Genomic DNA, 12,516 nt, shown 5'->3' on the forward strand with positions numbered 1-12,516 from the left:
TGCTCATGCTAATGGCCAAAAACCTTAGTTAGGTAGTTAGACAATATAGTTAGCAAATTTATTTAATATAGATAGATAGAAAATTTAGATAGATATTTAGTTAGGTTACTAGACATGTAGTTAGACAATGTATTTAGACTGTATGAATTTTGCTTATTTTGGATGTCTAGAGACTTTGATATTACGTAGTTGATTCTATAAAGGGCAAGAATCTGAGAGGGAAGAAGAACAAATGAGAGTAGGTTCACGCAGTAAAATTTGTTTCTGAATTTGAATCCAAGCTCGGCGCCAGGATCCATGGCTCTGAGGTCGGAGCCACAGATCTGAGCTCCAAGGTCGGTGCCAAAGGTCGGAGCCACAGATTTGAGCTCCAAGGTCGGTGCCAATATTTGAGGCTTCGAGGTATTAGCCATGTGAGTACCACCTAGGATGCCCTGTTGTGCATGGCCAGACACTTCGGAGCCAAGATTTATGGTGCCGAGATGTGTTACCTCAGAGCCGTGAGTTTTGGCGCCGACCCCCTAGATCCAAAGATGAGTTTATGTCACATAAGGAGCCAAATATAAATTTGTTTGAGAAAAAAGACAAAAAAATTAAAAAAAATCCCTTAAAAATAGCATTAGGCATTATAGACAAGCCCATTGCTATCGCGATTGCCCTCTATCGAATCCAATTCTGGCTTAAACCTTGCAGATTTTTTTTAGATAGTGGATATAAAATTCGGCCTCTACATCTGAGGATGTATATCACATAAATAAAAAGAGCCATAGTCCTAAACATCGACTAGGTTGTTAGTTTAAACAATATAAATGTTTCCATCCTTTATTGGATATCTCTAAAGCAATTACTTCTAATTTCTTTCTTATGTTCGAGAGCGCGCGTCCTTGGCTGTCTCATCACGCTGCAGCTAAGCCCAAAAGCGTAACCAGTATGCTCCCCTGAAAATTAATTGCATAATAGAGTTGGTTTTTATTTTATTAAAAATATAATCATTGCGGCATCTCTAGATAGCCCAAAGCATAGCAGCCACTCCCACCCAAATCAAATCTCTAATCTTTTTATTTTGATTAGATAGCCAAATTCCAAACATGTGGCTGATTGATCTAGGTTGGGTTAAATTAGTAGCAAAAAGGATAATCCTCCAAATCATTTTGGTAAAGGGACAGTCTATGAATAAATGTTGAATAGTTTCATTCCTATTACAGCATATGCACTTCTGGCTCCCTTTCCAATTTTTCCTAGCAAGGTTATTTTTGGTTAGGATGACACCCCTTTGCATGAACCAAACATAAATTTTAATCTTTAGAGGTACCTTTATCTTCTAGATCTTCCTATGCCGAAAAGGTGGAAGTGTATCTATAAGATTGAGATACAAGGAACAGACAGATAATAACTCTAATCTGGTTAAACTCCATCTGAAATAATCTGAACCATCCACCAATTCGACATGGGATATCTTTGCCACTAAACTAAGTCATTCTGTAAGTTTATTATCCACCAAGGCCCTCCTAAAAGATATGTTCAGAGGGTTCGTACTGAGACTGTGGCGTGAGGATCTCTCACCATGTTATATAAAGATGAATAACTAGCTTTTAGAGGCTTATCTCCTACCCATGTATCATCCCAAAATCTAGCCGCGGTTCCATCTTTAATATGAAAGGAACCTTTTGCCAACACCTCATCTTTGATATGCATGGGGCCTCTCCAAAAATGGGAATCATTGGGCTTAGCTGTCACCTGGGATAGGCTTTTGGAGTTTAGGTATTTATTCCTTAAAAGCGTTTGCCATATACCTTCTGTATTCAACAGATTAACCAGCAATTTGGCTAGGAGGCACTTGTTTTGCAACTGTAAATTTAGGATACCTGATCCTCCTTGATCCTTAGGGTGGCACAGGATGTCCCATTTGGCAAGGCGATATTTATGTTTATCTGAGGATCCTTGCCAAAAGAACCTTGATCTCTAATGATCTAGGTTCTTTAAGACTCCCTTGGGGATCTCAAAGAAAGACATCATAAACATAGGCAGGCTGCTTAGGACTGAATTAAGCAATAATAGTCTTCCCCCATAAGACAGGTACTTCGCTTTCCAACAAGAGAGTTTCTGTTTGAAACGATCTTCTACTTTTCTCCATTCAGAATTAAGAAGTTGTCTATGATGCATAGGGATCCCAAGATATCGAAAGGGATATTCACCAGCATTGAATCCAAAGAGACTAGTATAAAAGGATTTCATCTCTTTAGTAGCTCCATAGCAGAATACTTTGCTCTTGTGGAAATTGATCTTCAGCCCTGATAGCTGTTCAAAAGCACAAAGCAACAGTTTCAAATTTTGTGCTTGTTTGGGGTCGTGATCAACAAAGATAATGGTGTCATCCGCATACTGTAATATGGACAGACCATCATCTATAAGGTGGGGTATAACACCTCTTATCTGACCGTCGGCTTTTGCTCTTTTAATAAGGAGAGCTAGCATATCTGCGACGATGTTGAATAAGATTGGTGACATGTTTGAGTCCATGTTTGGTCTGAAAGTAGGGCCTGAAGTCATCATTGACCTTGATTCCCACACTTCCATTTGGGGGAGAAACCTTTCATACGTAGCGTTTGTTGAAAATACCACTTCACTTTGTCGTATGCCTTTTCAAAATCAATTTTGAAAATGACCCCGTCTCTCTTTTTTGTGTGAAGCTCATGGATGGTTTTGTGTAAGATGATGACCCCCTCCATTATATTCCTACCTGGCATAAAGGCAATTTGTGTTGGTCTCACTATAGTTTTAGCTACCATATTAAGCCTATTTGTGCCCACTTTAGTGAATATTTTAAAGCTCACATTAAGAACACAAATTGGCCTGTATTGCTGAATTTTAATGGCATTATTAACTTTTGGGATTAAGGTAATAATACCAATATTCAGACTGTAGAGGTCAAGAGCCTCCCTATGTAGCTCAGTGAATAAGGGAAGGAGATCATCCTTTATCACTCCCCAAAACACCTGATAAAATTCCGCCGAAAAACCATCTGGTCCTGGAGCTTTATTATGCTCCATTTGGATGACCGCATCCCTCACTTCAGATTCAGTGAAAGGGTTCATGAGGATGTCATTTTCCTCCGGAGATACCTGTGGAATATCCAGGATTTGGTCTTCCCTAAGGGAAATCTCAAGACTCTCCGGCTGTCCAAAGAGTTCTTTATAGTAAGTCGTAATATGACTTTTGAGATTATCATATCCTATCACAGCACCTTGAAAATTCTCAAGTTTATAGATATGCTGCTTACGATGTTTCCCGTTGGCCACTAAATGAAAGAACCGAGTATTAGCATCCCCTTCCAATAGGGTTTTAACTTTGGCTCTCTGGTACCATTTCATCTCCTCCTCTCTCAGAAGGTTAACCAAACACTCATTTAGGTAATGCTTCAGATTAATCTCTTGATCAGATAAAGAAGATATCTCAGCTTTCTTATCAATTTTCTCTAAAAGAGTTAACAGAGTCTTTTTTCTTTTTGATATGACCCTGCTATGTGTTTCGCCCATCCCCTTAGATATTGTTGGAGTCTACGAATTTTAAACTGCCACCGTTCAAGGGGAGTTGACCTAGAGCATGGAGATTGCCAAATATTTGCAACCATATCATAAAATCTATCTCTTATCAACCATTGATTGTGGGTCTGGTGGGTTGAAGCACCTGTATTAAGAACCAGGGGAGTATGGTCTGAAATATTATCATCCCTTGGTTTTACTATGGTTAAAGGAAACATGATTTCCCATTTTGTGCTAAGTAGGACTCTATCTAACTTTTCAAATGTTGGATTATCCCTGGGCCAGTCTATGTGTATTGGCGGCCAACCATAGTAATCTCTTTAAGATATAGAGATTCAATAATAGCATTAAAAAAATTTGGCCATTTAGGGTCAAAGTCACCACTACTTTTATCTTCTGGGTAACGCATTATATTAAAATTTCCTCCTATGATATAAGGGAGTGTTTCTTTGGAACACGTGTTGGCTATTTCTACTAAGAAAGCACGCTTATTCTGTAGTTGTGCTGGTCCATAGACCGCATATAGCACAAACTTGAAGTCATTTGATTTAACTCTAAGGGTGAACTTTACATAGAAATGTCCCTCCAAGATTGCTTCAATGTCAAAAACATTCAAATCCACACCTACACCTAGCAGGATACTCCAGACCTATCTGATCGTTGTTTGTTGGTTGGCTTATTTTATAGCGTGATCTGATTACACTGCCAACCGATCACGTTAGTCATTGTTTGATTGATGTACTTTGTAATCGGACGGCACGGGAATAGTTACGCGCGTTCAACACTTTGACTAACGCCCGATTGTGAGTGTAAAGCAATCAAGCCTGGACCGAGCGAGTATGTACGAACGGACAACATCGTGTCTGTTAACCGGAGAAAAACTGGATATTTCGTGCCCGCACACCGACCTCTGGATCTACCCAACAATATGCATGGGACCGGCCTGCTTATTTTTGCCCTTTTGCTGCATTAGTGTGGTCGGCCTGTTGGTTTTGGTTTTTCCTCCTTTAATTTACATGGGACCCTGCTAAAGTGCCAGTTGTACCAGAAACACTTACACCTACAGCCGATCGATCGAGGTTGCTTGTGGAGTTAGCGTGAGTACGTGCCATTGTTCTCCGCCGTCCTATTCGCTGCGCATGCCTTCTATCTGCCTGCCTGGCCTTTTCCATGTTTACGTGTATGTGCCGGGATATATGCCTGGGTGGTCCTTGATTACCATGATTAGACATGCTTATCAACAGGACCATATATGCAGTGAGGTTTTGTAATTACATGCTTAGCTTGGAATATATAGTTACATGGTGGCAGACATAGTTCCATATCACTACTACAGAATGAGGCATTGGTCGATGGCCAAAATGGCAAAAAACCTCGGCCTTTTTGCGGCCCGGGGTTAAAGACCCCTTTAGCACCGGCCAGCGCCATGGGCCGAGGCAAAGCCTTTAGCACCGGTTTGGCACACAAACCGGTGCTAAAGGGTACCGGTTTTTGCCCTGAACCGGTGCTAAAGGTCTGGTTTATAGGCCGGATCCCTCCTCCTCTCTGTCCATTTGAAACTAAGAGCACCATTCACCATTGTTGTTCTTGGAGCTTCTTCTTCCTTGTTCTTCATTTTGTTCTTCATCTCCGACGCCCATCGTTGATCTTCTTCGACTCCGTCATCGTTTCTTCGTGTTTGGAGGTGACTAACTTTTGTCTTTCTTGTCTTTTTCATGTTGTTTTTGGCTTGTGATGTTCCCATTATTTTTAGCTCAAATCCACTTTGTTATTTTGAATCATTCACATGAATTAGTATCCATATATATATATATATATATATATCATATTTCATGGTTGACCTAGTATTAATGTAGTTTGCAAGAATGAATTATAGTATCTTTTTATGATCTTAGAAAGTAGGATAGTTCAAATTAATTGGTTTGTTAATATCACTTGATTTATTTTTATTACTACATAATGTCCATTGTATAATTTAGAAGATTTGTTGAAGTAACTAGACAACTAAAGAATATTATTAGGTTCTTCTTTAATCATACATGTTTACTAGTAAATGTGGAATTTATAATTGTTTAAAAATTGAGTATGGATAGTAGATATCAACTGTGACCGGGTCTTCGGTCTCTCAACGGGTTCAAAAGCGATACCAGCCGGAACTCCCTCTCATTACTTGTGGCAAGTGTGGGCAGAAGATTGTGATGGAGTACAAAGTGTCAAAAGAGGGAGTAAACATGGGTCGTATATTCTACAAGTGTCCAGATCGTAATGTGAGTTATTTCTAGACATTTGCTTATATATGTGCATATTTTTTTAAATGATATTAATTAAACTTTTGATTCTCTCTTTTAATTTCAGTGGGACGGTACCGGCGGATGTACAGGTTGGTACTGGGAGGAAGAATACATTGAACACATTAAGAAATCTTTTGCACAGGTGGTTGAGGCTGAAGGTGGTGAGGCAGTGAGCCGACGAAAGGAGTTCAATGATGTTGATCAAGCGAATGATTTATCTATTATAGTTGGGATCGGACACGAACTAATTATGTTGCTTAAGTGTATTTTAGTTTTGGTTTTTTTATTGCTAGTTGCGATTGTATTTGTTGTAGCCAAGCTTTCCTGAATTAATCAACTACGTATCTTAGACATGTTATGCAATAAGATGAGAAACTATATGTGTGTATGGTTTTCATAATATATGTGTTATATTTAATGCAGATGGTAACACATAATTGGATGTATAATGCCGATCGGCGCTCTGAAGAGTTCATTAATGGCGTGCACTATTTCTTAAGTGTGGCCGAGACAAATAAGAGGGACGGTTTCATGTGCTGTCCATGTGCCGTGTGCAAGAATTTGACGGAATATTCTAACTCAAGAACTCTTTATTCGCACTTATTAAAGTCTGGTTTCTTACCAAACTATATCTGTTGGACCAAACATGGAGAAAGCGGGATTATAATGGATGAAGGTGAAGAAGAAGAAAAATTGGACCATGCCAATATTATTGCTCAGTACGGTGGCTTCAATGATGTTGCAATGGGAGGAGATAATGAAGAAGAGGTAGCGGCAGAAGACGATCGGGGCGATGATGCTTTTGGTGATGCCATCCGTGATGCACAAAGAGAATGTGAAAGTGATAAAGAGAAAGCCAAGTTCGAGCGCATGCTAGAGGACCATAGGAAATCGCTATATCCCACCACTGAAGAGGGGCAAAAAAAGCTGGGTACCACACTGGAATTGCTGCAATAGAAGGCAAAGAATGGTACATCTGACAAGGCATTTTCGGCAGTTATTGGAGATCATAAAAAAAATGCTTCCGAAAGGCAACGAATTGCCCACCACTACGTATGAAGCAAAACAGGTTGTCTGCCCTTTGGGATTAGAAATCCAGAAGATACACGCATGTCCTAATGACTGCATCCTCTACCGTGGGGAAGAATACGAGAATTTGGATGCATGTCCAGTATGTAAGGCATCACGGTATAAGATTAGACGAGATGATCCTGGCGATGTTGAGGGTGAAGAACGTCATAGGAAGAAAATTCCTGCCAAGGTTATGTGGTATGCTCCTATAATACCACGATTAAAACGTCTGTTCAGAAATAAGGACAATGCAAAGTTGTTGCGGTGGCATAAAGAAGACCGTAAGATAGACAATATGCTGAGACACCCTGCCGATGGAACCCAGTGGAGAGCGATAGACAGAGAATTTCTAGATTTTGCAGATGATGCTAGAAACTTGCGGTTTGCCTTAAGTACAGATGGTATGAATCCTTTCGGTGAGCAGAGCAGTAGTCACAACACTTGGCCAGTTACTCTATGTATCTACAACCTTCCTCCATGGCTATGCATGAAGTGGAAGTTTATTATGATGTCGGTGCTTATCCAAGGACCGAAGCAACCTGGCAATGACATAGATGTCTACCTAAGGCCATTAGTTGAGGAACTTCAACTTTTATGGAGCAAACTAGGAGTTCGCGTGTGGGATGAGTACAAACAAGAGCACTTTGACCTGCGAGCATTGTTGTTTGTAACAATCAATGATTGGCCACCTCTAAGTAATCTTTGAGGCCAGTCAAACAAGGGATATAATGCATGCACACATTGGTTACGGCAGGATCATAACCAAGGGTCATACGTCAAGAAGAAGTTCACTATTGTGTCGGCTTGACTTTGTATGAAACTATATTTGAGAATTGTGAATTTTGATGAGTGTAACAAACTTTGTATTCATGACTTTTCCAATTGGGGCCATCTAGAGTTTGGTCAAAGAGTGTTTTTCTAAAAACCAATGCTTTGACTTTGGTCAAACTTGGTCAAATGACAAACTAAATTACTTAAAATGAAAAAATTTTGAACACCAAGTTGTTAGATATCATCAAGATCTAAACTTTTTATATACACAATTTTTCCATTTGAGAAAGTTTAAGTTAACAATACCCACCAAATCTTGAATCTCACACAAACTATATGAAACTATATGTGTTAATTGTGGATTTTCAACTACACCTTCCCAAAACTTTGTCAAATGCAAAAATAGTCTATATATGAAATGTAGATTTTGATGAGTGGAACAATATTGGTGTTCATAACTTTTCCATTCGAGACCATCTAGGGTTGCGAAACCGTTGCGTGGCTATGAATTCTCTGAAAATTTAAAATTCAGTGGTTCAAACTTTCCCAAAAGAAAAGTTTACCATTAGACAAAATGTAGAACTTGATGAGTGTAACAAACTTTGTATTCATGACTTTTCCATTTGGGACAATCTAGAGTTCGGTCAAAGGGTGTTTTTGTAAAAACCAATGCTTTGACTTTGGTCAAACTTGATCAAATGGCCCATTTAATGACTTCAAATGAACAAATTTTGAATACAAAGTTGTTAGAGATCATCAAGATCTACATTTTATATATTGTCCATTTTTCCATTTGGATAAATTTGAGCCAATCCTAATCATATTTCTATAAAATCCAAGACGGGTTTTGGTCAAACTTGGTCAAATGACAAACTAAATTACTTAAAATGAAAAAAATTTTGAATACCAAGTTGTTAGATATCATCAAGATCTAAACTTTTTATATACATAACTTTTCCATTTGAGAAAGTTTAAGTTAACAATACCCACGAAATCTTGAATCTCACACAAACTATATGAAACTATATGTGTCAATTGTGGATTTTCAACTACATCTTCCCAAAACTTTATCAAATGTAAAAATGGTCTATATATGAAATGTAGATTTTGATGAGTGGAACAATATTGATATTCATGACTTTTCCATTCGAGACCATCTAGGGTTCCGAAACCGCTGCGTGGCTATGAATTCTCTGAAAATTTAAAATTCAGTGGTTCAAACTTTTCCAAAAGAAAAGTTGACCATTAGACAAAATGTAGAACTTGATGAGTGTAACAAACTTTGTATTCATGACTTTTTCATTTGGAACAATCTAGATTTCGGTCAAAGGGTGTGTTCATCAAGATATATATTTTTATATGATAAATAGATTTTTTATTTGATGAAAACAATACCCTACTAGCATTCCGAGTAATAAATAACAAAAATAAAAAGTTTAACGTCAATATGATGTGAAAATAGATTAGATATAGTTTTTGTAAATTTATTGGAATAATATATTTTTGCATTAACAAAATACTAAATATTTCTTACAAAATCATTGAAAATTATTAAAATATAGTAAGATATTTAAGGTTAAAAATTTTCATGCGTACATTAAAAAAAATTACAATATATGTTATTGTTTAAAAAATATTATGCAAAATGTTTAATTTACTATACAATTTATAATATAAACAATTGAAAAACCCTAAAGTAAAAAACAGGGCCTTTAGCACCGGCCCATAGTGGGAACCGGTGCTAAAGGGTCCTGAAAATTTTTAGGACCCCGCCCGAGCCCGCCTAGGACCCTTTAGCACCGGTCCGTGGCTGAAACCGGTGCTAAAGGGTCCCTTTAACACCGGCTGGTGTTACGCGCCGGTGTTTAAGGGTCACCCGTTAACACCGGCTCGTGTTAGTAGCCGGTGTTAAAGACCCTTTAGCACCGGTTCCAGCCACGGACCGATGCTAAAGGGTCCACCCCTATATATATGCGCAGGAGCCCTGGATCCGACAGTTCATCTTCGTCTTCGTCGAGAGCTGAGCCGCCGTCGTCGTCTCCATTAGCGCCACCGCCGTTTCATCTTCGTGCCCGCGTCGTCGTCCAGCGCCGCCGTTCGATCTCCAGCGCCGCCGCCGCCGTCTCCAGCGCCACCGCACCGGCCTTCTCCACCAGCGCCGGCCGCCACTATCTCCACCGATCGAACTCCGGCCGGCCATCTACATCCTACGTATATATACTAAATCGATCTATATGAATTAATGCCAACAGTTTATATATATAATCTGCAAAATGATGAATTAATGTATATTAGTTTTTAGTATAATATATATATATATAATCTGCAGAATGACTGAATGTATATTAGTTTTTAGTATATTATATATATATATATATAATCTGCAGAATGAATGTATATTAGTTTTTAGTATATTATATATATATATATATATATTAGTTTTTAGTATATTAGTATAAGTGTAGGGTTGACCTGTTATAAATTATATTATGCTAATATATATTTGTAATATATTAATTTTATTATTGTATTATTTTGTAGTATTATTTTTTTAGTATATTATTTATAGTAGTATTTTTTAAGTATATATTTGTAGTATATTATTCTTGTATTATTCTTGTATCATATTTTATTTTCTAGTGTTTTGTATATATTATTGTTTGTACTATTATTCTAGTATTGTTTTTTAGTATATTATTCTAGTGTATTACTAGGCTTAAAAGATTCTCGTATTATTTTTAGAGCACTCCAACCCTTTCATTTGTAGTAGTACTAGTAGTAGTATATAAGTCTCTAATATATATTCTAGGAGTGTTTACCCACCAAATTTATTATAGTAGTGTTTTGTATATATTATTGTTTGTACTATTATTCTAGTATTGTTTTTTAGTATATTATTCTAGTGTATTACTTGGCTTAAAAGATTCTACTATTATTTTTAGAGCACTCCAACACTTTCATTTGTAGTAGTACTAGTAGTAGTATATAAGTCTCTAATATATATTCTAGTAGTGTTTACCCACCAAATTTATTCTAGTAGTGTTTAGTATTGTTTTTTAGTATATTATTCTAGTGTATTTCTTATCTTATATAGAATATATATATGTATGGTTGCAGACATAGAAATGGCTGACCGTCCTTATGATGATCCTGATTATATGGAAGATGCCATTCAAAATATGATCGACGACGGTAGTCAGTACTTTATTGATTACAACGAGATCATGCAAGGCAATCCGATTGAGCGACAAGAGGGCAATGCCCCTGAGCAACAAGAGGGCAATGCACCTGAGCAACAACTTGTCGTGCAACAAGAAGAAAACACTGGCGAGGTATGTAAATGTAAACATATATAATTAATGCATCTCTTACATTAGATTTTAGACTTACTTGGTTATTAATTTAGTATTTTTGTTTCTATATCTACGTGTAGCCTTCTGGATCGACCTCTACGGGGAGAAGCGTACCTCCACGAGGGCCAAAGAAGCCGTTGGAGGGCCGCTATGTAATCTCTGAGTTTGAGATAGCTACAGACAGACCACTTGGTGAACATGCAAATAAATATGTTAGTCACTGTGGATATCTTGTGAGAGATCAAATACCGATTAGTGCTCGTGAATGGAGAGAGAAGCGAGGTGCTCCTGAGATCAGATTTGTCTCTGATCGTGACGAGTTAGTTTGGAAAGCCGTCACAGACGTTTTCACCTTCAACACCAACGATGAAGAGTTGAAGGTGCGAATTTATGACTGGACTATGAAGAAGATGGCAGTACTGTTCCAGAATTGGAAGAAGACTTTGTACAATAAATTTGTCAAGAAAAACGAGACTCCAAATTTTAACCTGAAGCAATATGTAAAGCTGAGGGCCTTCTGGGATGACTTCGTGCAGTACAAAACATCAGAAGAGGGTGAGGAACGAGCCATTAGAAACAAAGAGAATGCAAGTAAAAAGACATACCACCATCATATGGGATCAGGTGGTTATAAGAGTGTTGTTCCCAAGTGGGACCGAATGGAACAGGAGATGCTTGCTAGAGGGGTCACACCCGAGACAATAGCAAAGAATTGGAGCGAGCGCTCCAAGCATTGGTTCTACGGTCATGGGGGAAGCGTGGACCCAGACACCGGGGTGCTAGTTTGGGGCCAAGAAATCTCTAGAGTAGCAGAGAGACTAGTCCGTGCACGAGAGGCGGTTCAGTCTGGTGAGTTCAGGCCTAACAGGGAGAAGGATGAACTCACCTATGCGCTTGAAAATCCTGAGCACGGTGGACGTACGAGAGGCTATGGGGCAGTTCCGTGGCTGCAATCATTCCAAGCCGATCAAGATACCTACAGAAGCCGCCAGAGAAAGAAGGATGAGGAGGCAGAGCGGATCCGCCGTCTGGAAGCTTTTGTTCTGCAATCAGAAGAGCGCGAGAAAGCTCGTGAAGAATGGATGCAGGCGAAGATTCAAAGGGAAGTGCAAGTAGCACTTAGTCAAATGATGAAAGGGCAAGGTACTTCACAGCCTGAGGTCAACGTTAGCCCCCCAGGCCAGTTGAAAAGCAGCTGTGCATCCACGGAAGTACCAACCATTCAGGATGACACGAAGCTACACTTCCCCGTGGATGATGTCACAGAGGCTTTTACTACCTGTGAGCTGCATGTACCAGATGGGAATGCAATAAAAAAGGTGGCTATCGCTGTTGTCAACCCTATCGACCGAACGAGAACTCCAAGAATCCATAATCGACCAGTACCTGGTGGATATGCTAGCGTCTCGGTTGATAGGGTTGAGAAAGGTTGTGGCAATGTGCCTCTAGACATAGAAGGGGGAGACGGAGAGAAGACCTTAGGTGAAG

This window comes from Sorghum bicolor, chromosome 6 (assembly GCF_000003195.3).
Source record: "Sorghum bicolor cultivar BTx623 chromosome 6, Sorghum_bicolor_NCBIv3, whole genome shotgun sequence".
In the NCBI taxonomy this organism is placed as follows: Eukaryota; Viridiplantae; Streptophyta; class Magnoliopsida; order Poales; family Poaceae; genus Sorghum; species Sorghum bicolor.